Raw genomic sequence first — 18,366 nt, 5'->3', positions numbered from 1 at the left:
TTGAGAAGTGGACCGTCATGATTCTAGCCTGATCAAATGTCTTCAGTGACCCTATATGGTCAGGTAGGGTGTCTACTGTCTGCAAGTGTGTGGCTGTGTACATGAGCTTTATTGCGAACACGCATGGGATTAACACAGCTCTACTTGAGATGTTGATAGGCCGTGCATCTTCTATCTTTACAAAGGAATACGCATCTTAAGCTTGCACTCCAAATTAGTAGTGAGGTTCTCCAAACAGTCAAACAACCCTCCCTTTCACTAACAGAATCCACAGATTCTCATCATTATTGAAACCCTTTTTTCAATTGATTTAGAAACTCCTAGTATCCTCAAGTCCAGAGCTGCCCCTGGAGAAAACCTCATCCAAATTCATGTGTGTATGTTAAACCATAGTTCCAAAAAAAAAAAAAAAAACTGGAAGACTCGACTTCACTTGAGGACTAGCTGTTCGACTCATTATTTTAACAATTAATTGAAATTTTTTGTGGTGAAGAAATGTGGGATTTTTTTACCACAATATTACTAAGTATTTCTCATTTTACCAAATGATTCTTTCAATAATCACATTACAGGAGGTGCTTTTGGAAGCATGAAATGACCAAAATGCTTCCTAATTTTTTTTTTCGTTGAAAAGCCAAAATGTTGAGAATTGTCGTATGTTTATGGCATTTAACTTGTCCAATGGGGATGATGAAACCCAACATGATCATCAAACGAACAAAAAATTTGGACGATTTAATCATAAAATGGACCACCCAATTGAAAACAGTTTTCACCAATGCAGCCCATTAGATGATTTGATGGCCAGATTTTTGGTTTGTCTGATCATTATTATGGTGGGTTCACATAGATTGTACAGGTTACGCATTACCGTGTTGTCCCCACAATTCTACACTTTAACCACTTCATAAAAAGAAAAATAATCAAGGGCATGGGCATTCTAGTAATTCAGCTTCTGAGAAAACCTTTTGCACTTTCATGTCTCTGGGGATGAATTTTTAGGTAAAAATCCCAAGAAATTTTAAAGTTGCTGGAAAGAGATAAAGTCAATAAAATAACTAGAAAAAAAAAAACACACACACATGCAATATCTGGTGGACTGGTAATAATCTCATAGTAAGAGGGTTGTTGTTTGCCTGTCACGCTTGTTATCATTATTATTATTTTTGGGTACAAAAAAGAGTAGTTGGCTAAGTGAGGGACTCTGTCGAGACATGATGATTCATATCAAGTCGATTCAACGAGTCTAACTGAGTCAGGCTCGCCAACAAGTTTCAGCTCAAAATCTCTCCCAACGTGAACTGAACTCTCCTGCACAAGTGTGTAGACACCTTGTTCAGGCTAGCAACTTGACAAATACGTGATATAATTGTTTCTTAAACCTCCAATCTCCATTACATGAGCCAAACCAAGCCTTAGACATTACTTAGTCAAACCAAGCCTTACTATTACCCAAGCTAAACTAAGTTTTAGTTGGCCCCGAAATTTTTGCTAAATCCAAACTAAACATAAGTCAATTAAAAATAAAAAAATAAATAAATAACCTCAAAAATACAAATAAAAATCCATCACGCTTTAAAAGCCAGTCTAAACTCTTGCTAGAGTCCTTAGAGGCTCTTTTCCCTCAAGCGTCACTGGTTGGGCTGAGAGTTGTACCGGTGCTGCCAGGATGATCACTGTTTTTTCCTCGTATGGAGCTCTTGCTTGTAGGACCACTCTATTGCCTATGCTGAATGGGATATCATGAGGTTTGTCTTTATAAATGATATGAGAGTTAGGCCTTGGCTTGGCAGCACTTACGGTCGAATGCTGCCATGGAATGAAGAAGGGTCGAATGCTGCCATGGAGACCTCTTTTCGTGAGCTATCTGATGGTCATGTTGAAAGGTGCCCTTAGCAGCCCGTTGGTGATTGCTCCTGATGCTTATTGTAAGACTATTGGCTCGTATGCTAAGGGTTCTCCTTCCAATACTACCAGCTTGTGACTTGGGGGTGCCCCTTACATGATGACTAGTTTGAAGTTGGAGGGTGCGCCTTCCAATATTACGGGATCCCACAGTTGATTGTTGATATGGGACTGTGATGGGAAATGTGGAGCATTCCTCCCTTGAAGGATCACCGGTTCGGCTGCTGGGAGAGGGGTTTGGGGTGCCCTTTGCAAGCCTAGTGATGCATTTGAGTGGTCTCCTGATATGACGTGGATAGACCGTGGAGGAATGAAGAAACGATTGATACTTTCCTTTTCGACGAAGTTGATGGCTGGATTGCCCGATGAGTTGGGATCTGTTTAATATTGTGGCAAGGGATTCTGGAGGATTTTTGTGGGAGCCACTGGAGCAGTCCCATGAGTTGAGATGGAGATCTTTCAGCTATCGATGAGATCTTGGATTGCATGCCTTAGGGAGAAGCATCTCTTCGTCGAGTGACCTCGATTGTGGTGGAATGCGCAATATTCGTTCTCATTGTAGTTCATTAGTAGAGGAATTAGAGGTGGTCTGAGTTGTAGGGAAGTAATGAGTTGTTTCTTTACCAACATTGCCATGATTTGGCTGTATGTTTGTGTGAGCAGAGTGAATCTTCTAAAATCCCTATTCACCTGCCTGTTATGATGGGGGTATTGGACATTTTCCTTGACTGCTATTGATGTTGTGGTTGTGGATTTTGCCGCGATGGAGGAGGTGGTTGACATTTCTATTGTTGATGCTCAGGATGGTAATGCTAGTGCCATTGTTGAGATGCATGATGGGTGCCTTGAGTTGTAGCAATGATGTTGTTTGCTTCTACCGAGTGATGGGCGGATCCGTTACCGTTTCCGTTCCCATTTCCTATGGGTCTTCCTTCGACATTGTTCCGTTTGACTAGAGCAGCCTGATGAGGCCATGGGGTGATCGTCCCCGCGTGTATTGTTACATCTACTTGCTCTCCAGTACGGATGAGTTGCGCGAAGTTCGCATAGAGATGCGATATCAGATATCCAGAGATGCTCGAATTTGTTGAATGGATGATCATGAAGATTTGTTCATCGTCGTCAATTGGGGTACGCATTTTGATGGCCATTGCTCGCCATCACCCTACACATGCAGATAATGTTTCATTGCCTTTTTGTCTCAAGACTGCCAAGTTTGCTCTTCTAGAAGCCATGTTGAGGTTATAGGCAAATCTGTTGACAAATGCTTGCGAGATCTGCTCCCAGGTCATGATTCAGTGACAATCCAATGAAGTGTACCAGTCCAAGGCACACCCTTCAGAGATTTTTGGAATAGACGAATGAGCGCTCTATCATTCCCTGCCACTGCGTTTAGTTCCACACAAAATGTTTTGAGATGTGTCGTGGATATTTGCTGCCATCGTATCTCTTCAATTTGGGTACCTCGTAGTTTTGAGGTACTTATGCATCTGGAAAGGGACATAAGTCCCTATACTTTGTAAAGGGGAGATTGAAACCTTACTGTCTCTGAAGCTGATTTTGAATAGTTTGGAGCTGCTCTTGTAACTCCTTTATTTCTGTGCGGCTCGTTTGATGGACTAACGTCTCTCGCGGCAATATATGTTCCGCTTCTTTGGCATAGTGATCAGTTTCTTTGTAATGATCCGAAAAATTTTGTGCAAAAACCCGAGTACTACCTCAAATTCTTTAGAAGTTATATGTGGGTTAATTAGCGCTAAACTCAATTACTTGTGAAATTAGCACTAATCACTTTAAATTTGATCTGCAGGACCCAAAACCTGTAGAATCGTTAGCGCTATGTTATCCTGAAATATAGGATTCAACGCTAAATCCAGATACTCTCGGGAGTACTTGGAAAATTTGTATCGGACCTGAACCGCGCGTCGAAAGTCCGATAGCGATGATCTTAGACAATTATGATCACCTTGTTGGGCTTGACCATCACCTCAAAAATCGAGACCAGATGATGTTCTGAGTCGATTTGCTTGAGTCCGGAGTAAAGAGTGTGAGAAAGGTGAGAAATTAAATATGAATTTATGAAATCTGAGTCGTGTTGTTTGCGCGCCGATTCTAAGCTTTCTGACCGTTGGATTTTGACCCAAATTTACCCTCAGATCAGGGAAGATGGCTCAGGCATGTCATAGTGCCGGTGGACCTGATCGAGTTTCAGTGACCGTTGAATTGAGATTGGTCCGTCACGGTTGATCTGTAAATTCGATCGGTACAAAAACTCAGCCTAACCTAGATCCATGGTCAGTGAGCTTAAGTCCGACCGCACATGAAAAAGGGACCACCAGGAGTGCTCCGTTGGACCGAAATAGACCCGATTTGGTTATAACCTAAGTATACCTTGGTCCTGGGACTATTTTCATCAATTTTAGGCCTATATAAAGACCTTAAAACCCTCACTCTCAATTCCATATGAATTTTCTAACCCTAGCTAAGAGAGAGAGAGGAAAAGAGAGAGAAAGTGAGAGAAGTTGGTGAATCATCTTGAGATTCTTCCCTGTTACTCTACGTCCCTAAACCATCACTTCTGAATCGTTATTCTGGCGATTCTAAGTTCATTCTTGGGTAAGTCAATCAAACCTTAACCTGTTTTAAAGCTTAGAATAGTCTAAGTATTGATGTAGCTCATTTTTATTCATGCCTTAGGTTTTCTAGTCGCCGTTGACGAAGACTTATCGTCTGAATCAGATCTGTTGCGTATTTTCTGGTTTAAGGTGCGGACTATATTCGTATAGGTTATGGTTTTTAAGGCTTTTAATGTCGGGTAATGGTTTATTATTGTTGTGGGTGCAATTTCACATGCCAAATGCAATGTTTATATTGCGTTCCTGATATATATGAGCTATATTGAGATTTGTGTATTCCTTGTATATGTAGAAAGTATCGTATACGTATGAAATACGAACATGTGTTTGCCATGATTAATTGTCGTGTATTTATGCTAGTTGTATGTGTGTCAACTCCTTGGCGAAAGGAATTGTCCAAATGTGTGTTATCACCGACATACGTTATGTATGTTGGAATATGTAGACTAAGTGTTTGTAGAAATGTCTGAATGATCAAGTGTGTAATATATTATCCTGTTTATGGGCGTAGAGAAGAGATTCTCAACTATCCTATTGGTGTATATGATTTCCTACATGCAATTTATATTCTTTATTGTTTAACTTCAAGTACTACTTATGTGTAAATCCATGTTAAGTTGATATTCATCAAATGCTCACATACTGTATGATTAGAATTGTTACTCCATTACTGTTCTCAATTGTTAGTATGAATATCTGATATAATTGAAGATGTTTGGGACTATGAAATAGTCCAGGGAATCGGTAACAAACCTTGAGTTCGTGGCCGAGGTTGTTTTCGCCACGTAGGACGTGTTTGACGAAACCAAGTCGTATTAGGGTTGTCGGCAGTGGTTCGGCCACACGGAGTGTTTGCGCACTCTATGTCGTTCAACTCAACGTGCGCTCGTGCTAGTGGAGCTCGTCAAGTAACCCAATTGTCCTGGTGGATGTACACCATATATGGATGCTATTGCTTGAATCTAGGGTACCAAACTTACCAATGCAATCCTGTTAACCATTGTACCTTGATCCGCTAAGACTCATGAGCCGGGCATGGTGGTATGGGACACCGTGGTCGAGCTGTTGGCCTACGCTGGGGTGACGAGCCTCCCCGTGGTGACCAGTGAGCACACCAGACTCGTGAGCCGATTGTGGTGGTATGAGACACTATATTCGTGCTGTCGGCCTACATTGATTGGTGACGAGTCCTTTGTAGTGACCTCGAGCATACCTTGATACTGCATTGAGGCGACGAGCCTTAGGGTAGTAACTAAGGTATGGTATGCATGCATTAATTGGTGACGAGCCCTTTGCAGCGACCTAAAACCATATGATCGAATGAGATTGTCTAGGACTGACGACCCTAGAATGGATCACTGTTTGGAAAATTGATATGAGGAAGGTACCTTAGCTTCTCAATCCTGCTGTATGAAAAGGACTAATAACAACTTGGTAATCATGTTCATGCACCGCATTGCATGTGCTTTGGCGTCGTTGGCACTGCGGGAGGTTGTCATGCTTACTGTAAGATGAAGACGTTGAGGGAGTACAGGCGAGAGCATGCATCATTTCTACATACATCCTTGCATTAACAAGAGTAATTAGGACGTGTTTGATTGTATTGCCTTATCATTACTGCTTGATTGATTTAATAATATGTTAACTTTTACTGTATAGTTCCACTGAGTTGGTCACTCATTCCCACATTCTGGGACGGTGTTTCAACACCAACCAGACTCTGTCTTAGATGCAGATGATGACGCGACCCCTGAGGTAGAGCAGGAGTATAAGGATGACGAGGACGCGTTTTCTTTTATGCAGTTCTCAGGCGGGTTCATGTGAGCCGTGTCCTGATCCACGGGGATTCTGAGTTTTCTTTGTAATAGATGATTTCATTTTGATACTTATATTTTGAAAACAAACACTTGTAATTATGACCTGGCAGAGCATACATATCACAGGGACTTGCACATGTTCACATATATTTCTTTAAGTCTTCCGCTTGCGTCTTTCACTTATCCCTGAATTATATTTGCAGTTTGGCTTAATCTATTCCATGTTTTATTCACTCATACAGACAACATACATTCATTATTGCATATGTTGCATAAGTGATGTTTTGAAACTCGGGAGCTGAGTTATGGTCGACCCCCGAATTTCAGGGTGTTACATTCTTCGATCCTATGGATCCCGTGAGGGGGAGTTTCTTAGAATGTAACCATATTCCCATTAGTGGGAAATTGAAATTGAAAAGTACTCCCGTTCGGAGGAGACTGAGATGATGGGAAGTGACCCCCTTGTTGGGTATTCACCACGTCCCGCTGGTTGAACTAGGCTTGACACTAACCTCCGTTGTGGGTATTCGCCAATGTTGCTCTAGGGCTTCCGGTTGGGGAAGCTTCTATTTAAAATTGCTTAAAATCCCTGTTACGGGATGTGCTAAATATTGACTAGAGACCCGATTTGCAAGATTGGTTTGAAAATGTGCTAAAAATTAAGTAGAGATCCTGTTTACAGGATCAGTTTGAAATTAAGCTAAAAATTGGTTGGAAGCCTCGACTGTGAAGGTGTCTTGAAATTGATTGGAGGGTCTCCAGGATCAGTTTGAAACTAAGCTAAAAATTGGTTAGAAGCCCCTAAAATTGATTGGAGATCCTTTTTGCAGGATCGGTTTGAAAATGATTGGAAATCTCTGTTGTGGGATGTGCTAGAAATTGATTGGAAGCCCTAACTGCGAGCCTATTCTGGAATTGACTAGAAATCCTAGTAGTGGGATTGTTTTGAGATTGACTACCGACTGTAAGAGGGTATTGAAATAAGTGCCTCGTGGTTGAGGGATGCATTGGTTGGTGTCGGTGGCCTTATGCAGAGTCCGACGATTGTGCTTGATTTGAATTGGAGGCTAGAAAGAGCTCGTGAGCTAATTGTTGTTGTTATTGAACCAAACCAACTTCGTTGTTGACTGCGACAACTTGTGTTTGCATGAATTGGCAGTACATGTCTTGCATTGCTTTCATGTGTTGTGTCAATTCCTGAATACAGGCTATTGGTGCGGTTTCTGCGAGATCGAGCACGTGAAAGGGTTGAACATCTTCCTCATGGTGATCTATTGCTACTTGAGATCTAGTGCAGATTATGCTGCGATAATGGAGACTTTTTCAAAGATGCTTAACTCGCAGAGGTGCATTTTTTCCCTTTTAGTATGAATGTTGATACAAATGTGCGAGAACTTGGTATTCATAAGGAATTTGTAAGATCTTGCTTTTCAAGTTGGGTCGATACTAGTGTGGCTAGTTCCTCCCTAGTGGAGTCGTCATTCTGTGGATGCTGGAGGCCGGATTTCCCAAGAGGATGGGAGATTGACTCCCTCTTTTCACTATGTGTTGCTTGAGAGCTTTCATTTGAGGTAAAATGATATTATATTTGACCAAAGTCGCTACTAACCAATTATTATGATCCTACAATCAGTTAAACCTTATAGAAATGCTTAAAGATTGAGAACCAAATATCCTTAACCCTAAGATGACTAGTGAGTTTATGTTACAGAGATTTCGAGTAAGGGACCGTGGTTACAAAGAGGAAAGGTATTAGGCACCTACTCTTCTCGTATGGATGTACGGTCTTTACGTCACAATATCTGACTAATTTATAAGGAATGTGACTTGTTCTCACGTGCAGAAGATGTAATGCGATGCAATGGTGATTGATCGATCTGAGTCTCTAATGGGCAAGATCTGATTATATCGGTAAGCCGCAGAGCATATGTCGAAATGATCAAGTGCGGGGTATAAAGTATATATGTATGAGATACTTAATGTTGTATTGATGCCTATGATAAACGACGGCTAACTCGCTACAGTTTCTGGTGAACCTACTTTGATTATATCGGCAAGCCTTAGAGCATATGCTCACTAGTCAGATATGAGAAAACGATATAATGTAATGTATATGTCAAAACGACGGTTAACTGGCTAAGGTTTTTGATGGGTAGGATTCGATTATATCGACAAGCCTTAGAGCATACGCCTACTATTTAGATGTAAAAAAATGATAAAATGCAATGTAATGCTAATATATATGAGGAGCAAGGGGGTTAAGAAGGGAATGAATGTTGCACAGTGCTAATGATCTAATTTAATGAAATTAGTTGAAGCTTGAATGGTTAGATGAAAGGTAGTGTCGTAAGGCTAGATTGATTGACTGAGATTTGAACTTAGATGACTTAGGAGGCTTGGATTTGGCTTGGCTAGGCTAGTCTAGACTAGGGCTGGGCACTTCCTCTCACTCTTACTCTCATTGGTGGAGGAATGGACTAGGATGTACTGGATGTAGTAGGGACTCTTTCTAAATTTCTAATGCTTCTAGATGTGGTGTGTGCTTGAAATGAGAAGGGGAGGGGGCTTTTTATAGCCTATCAATTCAGTTTTCTTGTAATTCCTGATGATCCTAAGAGCAAAAGGTGGTTGAAGGGTTGTAATTGGAGATTGCCACATGACATCATTTCTTGGGTTGGATAAGATAGTAAAGGTGTAATTTTGTGTAAGGAAATAGGTATTAAAGTAAATACACTTCAACCGCACACTTGTAGTTTGATAAAGGAGAACTCCATATGCTTGAGGGACACCATCCCAAAGAGGAGTGCCATGTGGCCGAGTCATCGGTCCCCACTTGGACTTCTTGCTTTGACACGCTGCCTCCTCTAACTGTGTGAAGGCGTTTTAAAGGTTATTGCTTTGAGGTTTTACATATTTCTCTGATTGGGCTTGGTTTTGAACTTAACTAAATGAGTTAATGGGGTAGGCTGATTGAGTGAGTTGACTCGCCGAGCTAACTCAAAGTTTTAAGGTTTTAGGTTCCTAAGGTTTGTGATTGGGCTTACTAGGTCATCCCTGGGTTGAATGGGTTGACTCTAGGATTTAGGATTGAGGTTATTAAGATTTAGGCTTCTATAATTAGGGTTTGGTTGACCAACCATCAATTAAAACTCCATTAACTTAGAGTGTTTACAATACAACATCCTTTGTTTGGCCCCAATTTAAATAATTTGGCTGATTCAACACTCATGTGGACCTACACAAAACCTCTAAATTTAGTGCGGCATAAATTTTGCAATAGAGTTTTTTTTTTTTTGGGGAATGCTTTCATCTTGATAAGGAAAGCTAGATTAATGGATTGATTGAAATATAGACACCATGGTGGGCCCTACACGTGGGCTCCATCCTAATTGTTTCCTATGGTAGGACTTGGAGGCGGCACTGAGTTACTCAGCTCTGAGGGGCCCACCATGATGTATGTGTCTTATCCATGCCATCCATCCATTTTTCAGGTCATCTCAGGAAATGAACCCAAAATTAAAGCATATTCAAAGCTCAAGTGGACTACACTGCAATGAAACACTGAGAATTGAAAGTGTTTTGTTGAAACTTCTTGGGCCTATGTAACTGTTGGATCTAAGCTGATATTTGGGTTTTCCCGTCATCCATCTAATATCTTATGAATTGAATGACAAATAAATATCACTATGGGCCCTAAGCAGGCATCAACGTCATTATCCTCACTTTTTTCCGTGGTGTGATCCACTTGAGCTTTAGATAGGCTTCAATTTTGGGTTCATGTGCTAAAATGAACAGATACAATGAATGGACAGTGTAGATAAGCCACGTACACCACGGTTGTCCCCACACACGTATTGAGTTACTTGGTAGGCAATCCACGTCCTCTTTGGTGGGGCCTTTATCAGATTTCGATCATCGTCATTTCTGAGCGGGGAGGTGAATGAGAGGCAGCGTACCTGAGGAAGCAGCTGCATCTTATGAAAGTTCGGAAACGGATTGGCTACTCCCCCTGACACCAGCCCCGTGGCCGGTGGTCGGTGGTCTGTGGGCCCCACCATGATGTATGTGTTTCATACATTTCGTTCATCCATTTTTACATATCATTTTAGGGCTCGTTACCAAAAATGAGAGGGATATAAATCTCAGATAGATCACATCACATGAAAAAAAATAGTGACTGGATATCCACCATTAAAATCCTCCTAAGGCCTAATGCACTGTTTATTTGACATCCAATCTGTTGATTAGGTCATACAGGCCCAGATGAAGGGAAAAAACAAAAATCAGCTTGATCCAAAAATTTTATGGCCTCCGAAATGTTTTTAATGGTCGAAACTCATTCAACACTGTTTCCTGTAATGTGGTCCACTTGAGATTGGGATATACCTCATTTTTAGTCTCCTAATGTAAAATGATTCGTAAAAATAGATGGACAGCATAGATGAAACACATACATCTTGATAGGGCCACATATCACCGACCATCAACCATTGGCTAGTGTCATGGGGAGTAGCCAATCCGTTTCCTGAAAGTTCCACCCACGTGGCATTAGGTCGGCTGACAATGTATGTATCTAAGGGCCCGTTTGGCCTAGTGGATTGGAAGGGATTGAATGGTATTAGGGTGGATGGCATGGATTTCTAGGTAATGATGGTGTTGTCACTGGATTGTCTTGAGATCCATGGGATTGCTATATCCCTGAATTTCTATATCCAGTCTGTTTGGCGCGCCCGGCCAATCCTGGGATTAAACCTTCCCATCCCTTCCAATCCCTCGAACCAAACACGACCCAGGCAAATTTGAACGGATTAGGATGGATTGGATGGGATTTAAAGGCAATGATGGTGTTGTCAGTGGATTGTCTTGAGATCCATGGGATTGGGATCAGATCACCGACTTTGTTTGGCACGCCCGGCCAATCCCGGGATTTAACTTACAATCCATTCCAATACCATCCAATCCCTTCCAATCCGACCGGCCAAACGGGCCCTAAGGGGTTGTTTGGCGCATTGGATTGGAGGGGATTGGAGAGGATTAGAGGGGGTTTCAAATCCCCATGGTTATTTGGCAGCATAAAGCAACTGGGGATTGCCAATCCAGTGGGTTTCCAACCCCCTCTTTGAGGGGGTTTGTAATCCAAGGGGAGAGCTTGGATTACACCTAAAATCATTTGAATAGTTGCATGTATAAATGTATGTCACTGTAGACTATCATTCTATTGGGCACATGGCCCACTAACGATGATCAGCACCGTCCAAACATTGTTCATGTAGATCAGCACTGTCCAAATATTGTCCAGCACCGTCCAAACATTGTCCATATCAATCAACGATTAAAAATCGTTAGTTAGTCACTCAGACGTGATCTTGTGCTTGCGGTCCATCTAAGATTTGGAATTTCATCACTTTTAGACAAAATATATATTTTAGCGGGCTTATCACAACTATAGTGTCAAAAATTATATATCTCACTAATTGGGGATATTAAAGTTGATTTAGTAATTAAATTCAAACTCCCCTGAATATACCATGTATAGGTATTTTTGAATTAAAGTTGATTCACACTCAAGGGTACCAAACACACCGAGAGGATTGCCAATCCAGGGGGTTTCCAATCCTGAGGGTTGCGAATCCAGGGGGTTCCAAATCCACGCTCCCAAACAGGCCCTAAGCAAGTCACACACGCAGCTTCATATCAGAGAGCAATCATGCGCCTACCAGGAATCACTTTGATTAGGCGGCTATTGACGTGACTACTAAGAATAGTTTGACAGGATGATCGTAACCATTTAATCAATGGCTCAGAGATTGAATGGTCCAGATCAATTTACTGTAAAAGTTAAAATAGTTTATCTGAATTGTCCATAACGTGGGCCCTACTTTTATTATACATTGACTCTCAGCAATTAATTTGATAATATGATAATAACCGTTTAACCATTAGCTAAAAAATAAATTAATGACTAAAATTTATTACGTACTTTGGGAAAGTTTCACTGGTTGATCCAGACCATCTATCATGTAGGCCTCACCTTTGATTATTGTGACTCAAGGAGTCAGTTTAAACCGACAATCCAAATTATTCTAGTTGGCATGAAATTGATAATCCACATTAATTACACTTGTACAGTTAGATTAGTCATCACGGGGTCCCACACTTGAACACGTATGCTTTTTAAGTAGGGGTGTACACGAACCAAGCTAGCTCGGCTCCACTTGAAAAAGCTTGATTCGACTCGGCTCAAAGCTGAGCTCGAGTTAAGTCGGCCTGATTTTTTGAGCTTGAAAATGAGTTCGAGTCAAGTTTGAGCAGACTCCTGCTCAACTCGACTCGGATCAAAACTAGCTCGAATCGAACTCCGATCAAACCAATTCAGTAACTCGGTTACTTTACCATTGATGTTGCTCACTAAGTGTTTGATAAAATGACTTAACGAAGTGTGGCTAGTGGCAAAAAAGGTATATACATGAAACAACTACCATTTTTTTCTTGGTTTTTATATTGCTTAGAAGGTGTTTGATAAAATACTTGTAAAATCACTGCTTTTGTTTACAGACAGCTTTTGAAGGTGCAATCCAAGCGTTTGTGGAAATGCCTCAATGGCGAACTCGGCTCAATCTTTGCTCGAACTCGGCCTGAGCTGCTGACTGAACCGAGCCGAGTTCGAGCTGAGGTCAGCTAGTGGCTAAGCCGAGTCAAGCAGAGGCCAGCTTGACTCGGTTCAACTCGATGTACACCCCTACTTTTAAGACTACACGTCAATTGGACTTGGATTCGGTGGTGACCTCTTCACTACCGAGATTTAAATTTCAGTACTGGTTGGTGCTGTAAGCCCAACCATGATGTGTCCATCTACTTTTCAAAGTTCATTTTAAGGCGTGAGCCAAAAAAATAAGGCAAACGCAAATCCCAAATAGACTACACCACTGGAAAAAGTGGTGATGGAATTCTCACCATTAAAATTTTCATAGGGCCAATCATCTAAGTTGTTAATTAGGTCACACAGACATGCATGAAGTGAAAACACAAATATCATCTTGATACAAAATTTATGTGGCTTTTAAGAAGTTTTTAATAATGCGTTTACCAATGCTTCTTGTGGTTTTTAAAATGGATGAACAACATGGATAAAAGATACACACACACACACACACACACACATATAGTAGGGCCTAAAACACCAACTACTGAAATCAAGTCACCATTATCTAGGTTTGCATTTGGAGGGGGAGAAAGGGGAAGTGGAATTTGCCGGAGAGATGGTCCCATACTTTACTAATCAGAATAGCTTTTTCTAGCTTAATAAGGGCACACTTCCTGCACATGTGGAGAAAAGAAGGTATAGAATATAGAACCAAAAGAGAGAATGAGAGAGGAGAAATGAATTACTGGTAAAGTCATAAAATGAACCTAAATATCTCTTAAATTTCATCATGAATCCATTCTGAATATAAAAAATGTTTTTAAACTTTAACTCATATATATGTGTGTGTGTATTTTAAAACAGATGGTAAGTGCAGGCTACAAGTAAGGTAGAGAGTGTGCAAGTTACTTAAGGAAAAGAAGAAAAGAAAATGATGAGGAATGATGGGTAGACTTCTCAACAGGTGAGCGTTGGCAAAAAGCATCTGCTAGGGTGTAATGCACTGCACTTTCCTTTGTCCAAATTTCTTCCATTGTCTTTTCAAATCTTAAAGTTAACAACTCTCCCATAGCTAATTGCCTTGTTCAAAGCTACTTATATATAACATGAATTTAGAAAGTGGCACATGCAATGCATGTAAGGAGATGATGAGAGAGCATGGGAGGCAATAAGAGCAGAAAATTAGGAGAAATTGTAAGAATGATGTGAGCGACATACAGTAGGAAAAGAGAGAATGATGCTTATACTTATGATGTTAGGTTAGCTTTATATATGCTTACTTGGGGTGTGGCTTATTCAAGCTTTGGATTAATTTACTTATTTTCTAGATGACATTCTAACTTGAGTCCGTACAAAAAATGTATATTATAAACTTTATATAATTATTATAGTAGACCTTACAAAACCTTTTTTACAATTTCCTTATCATTGTGGATTATGCCAGCTCCACAAATGAGAAGAGAAGCATTAATGGGTTACTGTGTTTAAAATATCTTTCCATATAATTTTATATCCAGTATAGTTATAAAAAGAGGCTATAAATATAAAGATATGGGCATTGAATTGATTTATGGGCCAGTCTTGTCCACTGATGGTCCCATATATTATAGGGCCAGATCCCACGTGTGCTCCAATGGCACTTGTGCCAATACTCACCTCTTCTTTTTTCAATGAATCTGCTCTGGCGAGTCATGAATCCATACCGTCCATCAAGTATCCTCATGTTCACCCTAAGAACCCAAGAATAGGTCATTCGAAAACTCACTTGGGCTACAAGATAGGAACATTGTAAAATCATAGCTAAAACCTCTAAGTTTAAGCGATGAATTTTGGAGAGATGGGCTATTTTTAGGCGTCCCTTTATCCTCATGGGCCATGTAGATGAATTGATTTGACGGTATATACACACCACAGTGGGCCAAATAAACAATATGGGAGGTTTTAATGGTGTAAATCCCCATCTCAATTACTCCTTGTGGAGTGTTCCCCTTGAGTTTTGGATTGGCCTAATTTTTGGGCTCCAAACCAAACAAGGAGTGATGCACTTGATGGATGGTGTGGATCTCATGTACGTGAAGCAGTTTCCCAAATATGGGAGGTTTTAATGGTGTAAATCTCCATCTCAACTTCTCCTTATGGAGTGGTCCACCTGAGCTTTGGATTAGCCTAATTTTTGGGGTTGAAGCCAAACAAGGAGTGGCACACTTGATGGATGGTGTGGATCTCATATACATAAAAATAGGTTCCCAATGCTAACGCAAGTGACCTTGTATACCTATGTGAGTCACGCAAACAAAATCCGTCACGTTATTAAACAAGGTCTCAATCAACATCCATTGTATCTGTGGTTGATGTCTATCCATTGCAAATGATAGGTCAACATTACATAAATAATAAAATTTTGACAACCTTTTAAGTAGCTTAGTTAGAATGTAAGTTTTATCTATAAAATTTTTATATAAAATAGATGGGAGTGGATTAGGTGAGGCCTCAGATCCTCCGAGGTGAGTGGGACTCCTGACTATGAAACTATATCCGCACCGTCCAACTGTATTGAAAAATCATTTCAAGATATGATCTAAAAATTGAAGCAGATCCAAATTCTAGATGAACCATGGTACAGAAACAATAGTGATTAACCATTAAAAGTTTTTTGTGGGCCACGAAAGGTTTGGATCAAGATGATATTTGTGTGGTCTCTTCATCTATGTAATTGTTTACCTTATCAACAGGTTCGATGGAAAATAAACATTCTGGTTGAATCCATGAAGTTTTTAATGGTGAGGATTCAATCACTGACTGTTTCCTTTGGTGTGGTCCACCTAAGATTTGATTCAGCTTCATTTTTGGGTTCTTGCTTTAAAATGAGATGTAAAAATGGTTGGATGGTGTGGATTTAAGACACTTATATCACTGTAAGCCCCACAGTCAAGAGTCCCACCTACCTTGGTCCATCCAATGTCTCACCTAAGCCGCTCCTCAAATTGGATAAAAACAATGATAAGTAGGCTGCAAAAGAGCTTATTTAAGAGCAGTGGTTCCCATTTAACTTTCAAAATTCCTGTAAAACTGGACAACATCTAGTATGGGTCAATAGCTCACATCCACAGTGGCCCATCAGATAAACGGTCCTGATAACACGATCCTCGACCGGGTGTACCTCCTTGTCAAATGTTTGGGAATTGGGACTATCGAGTGCTAGATTTCTCAAATGCATGTTAACGGTCTAAATTTTAATACATTGTTGGATGAACATACTCTTTAATGGAGTGGGGCCCCTCGGGAATATTCCCAGGGCTCCATCCAATGCACGCTCTTGGATGCAACTTGCACTTTATCGTGAAAAGGGACCACTCCATTCTAGAAGTTGCGGGTTTTGTCAATGACACGTTGCTTAGATCCGTGTCCAAAAGTGGAGGAATGCTTCATGGTTTTCCAGCTTCCCAAATGAGCCATTGGTCGAGTAATCCTGTTGCAGGGATGAACGTGATGAGGTGGATCACTGTCTTTCTCAAGAATAATTACTCCAAAACTCCTGAATCTATTATATAAATCTTTTAAATCCATTCAATAAAATTTGTAATTTAACTGATCAATGAAGTAAACGAGTTCACAACCCTTTAAATAGGGATACCAAGCAATGTAAAATATTTCAAAATTATATTATAACTAAAATTACTAGAATTCACAACTTACTATTTATAGACAGTTGTGACGTCTACTAGTACCCAATCGGTAAAAAATAGTTAAGTGTATTGCTTCATCAAGCTAGTTTCCTAATTATTCTACGACATAGCAAGGTTGGGTAGCTAAAGTAGGTTGTTCTACTCCAAATTTATATATTTTATGTCCAATAACTCATTCTGAATTGCGAGATAGGCCGGATTTAAAGTTTGACGGTCCGAATCACTTCTGTTGTCTACTAAGCCTTTTCTGATCAACCATCTTGGCTATGAAACTATTCGTGACGCGCTCTACGTCAAATCCTTACGATTGGTCCCTTGCATACTTCTATGGATCAACCGTTCCACAAAAATCTCATGAACTAGAGGATCTCAGCTGCCGATCATAGGCTTTTTTTTTTTTTTTTCCTTTCTAAATAAAATTGGAGGACGATTGCTGTAGCCGTCTAATTTGAGGCCATAAGTTAAAAGCCTAGTATTCTCTTATCCTAAAGAAATTTGGCACATGGCCCAATCATGGTGAGGCTCAGCAGACCAATTGTCTGGATCACCTTACCTAGGTACCTACGTGGCAGTACCCAAAACACGTCTATGCTGAGTGAGAAAGCATCTGTTCCTTACTGACGTGGGCCGTTTTTTTCCCTTAATGGAAATAGTGGCTAAAACCAAAAGAGGTTTTGACATAGAACAGGCTTCCATTTTTGTAACGTGCTGAATGACTCAGTTTATATATTTATTTTTTATTTATTTTTAAGTATTGTTAAATAAATTTTTTATAAAATATTTTATAGTTAGTTAATTATTAAAAAAAATATTGATAATTAAATTTAAGTATTGATCACATAAAACAATGATTTTGCTATTCATTTTATGGAGACGAGAGAAATTTCTATTTTACAGATATGCAAGTATAGAAAGTTTGTCCATAGCACTTGAACGATTTTAATCCACAATTTATATGGTCTAGATCAAATGTCATAGATGACCCACATAAGACAGTACCCTGTAGCCATGTTGGGTGAGATAACCAAGTGATTAATTATCCACAGCATTTGGACGATTTTGATCCACCATTTAGTTGGTATAGATCAAGTGCTATGGATAGCCTATATTTGATGGTTCGGATCATGTCACAACGTTGGGCCGACATAGTTAAGTAATTCAGATCTCACATAAAAAAATTTCTCCTTTTCATAAAATAAATTAGAAAAGCATATTTTACGTGGTTAAATGAGATTTCAAATCACCACTTGATCTTGTAGCTCAAGCTTTTATATAATGGTGTATCAATATATGTCAAGATCAGCAGCTCGAGCTTCTAAAGAAAATGGTCGTTTGACACCATTTTAAAAAATATTTTAGGATGGACATGATTATCAAAGCTTGCGTGTCAAGAAGCTCAAAGGGCCCTTAAGATTTGTGGGCGACGTCTCCTCCTTTTGTTTATGTTAGTTTATATTAGACATAAATCCAAAACTAAATGAATAAATAAATAAATAAAATTTAAGAAAATAAGGCAGATTGAAAACTCCCATGGCTCACGCCACAAGAAACATTGTGGACTGAATGGCCTATTATTGGAAACCTTGCAGAATGACTGAAGTTTTGTTTCAGTATAATATTTGTGCCTGTAGCTTATCTGATTTTTAATAACCCTATAAACAGTTTGAGTTTGATAGCAC

The sequence above is a fragment of the Magnolia sinica genome, chromosome 4 (genome assembly GCF_029962835.1).
Source record: "Magnolia sinica isolate HGM2019 chromosome 4, MsV1, whole genome shotgun sequence".
NCBI lineage: Eukaryota > Viridiplantae > Streptophyta > Magnoliopsida > Magnoliales > Magnoliaceae > Magnolia > Magnolia sinica.
This window is presented reverse-complemented; position numbering follows the sequence as displayed.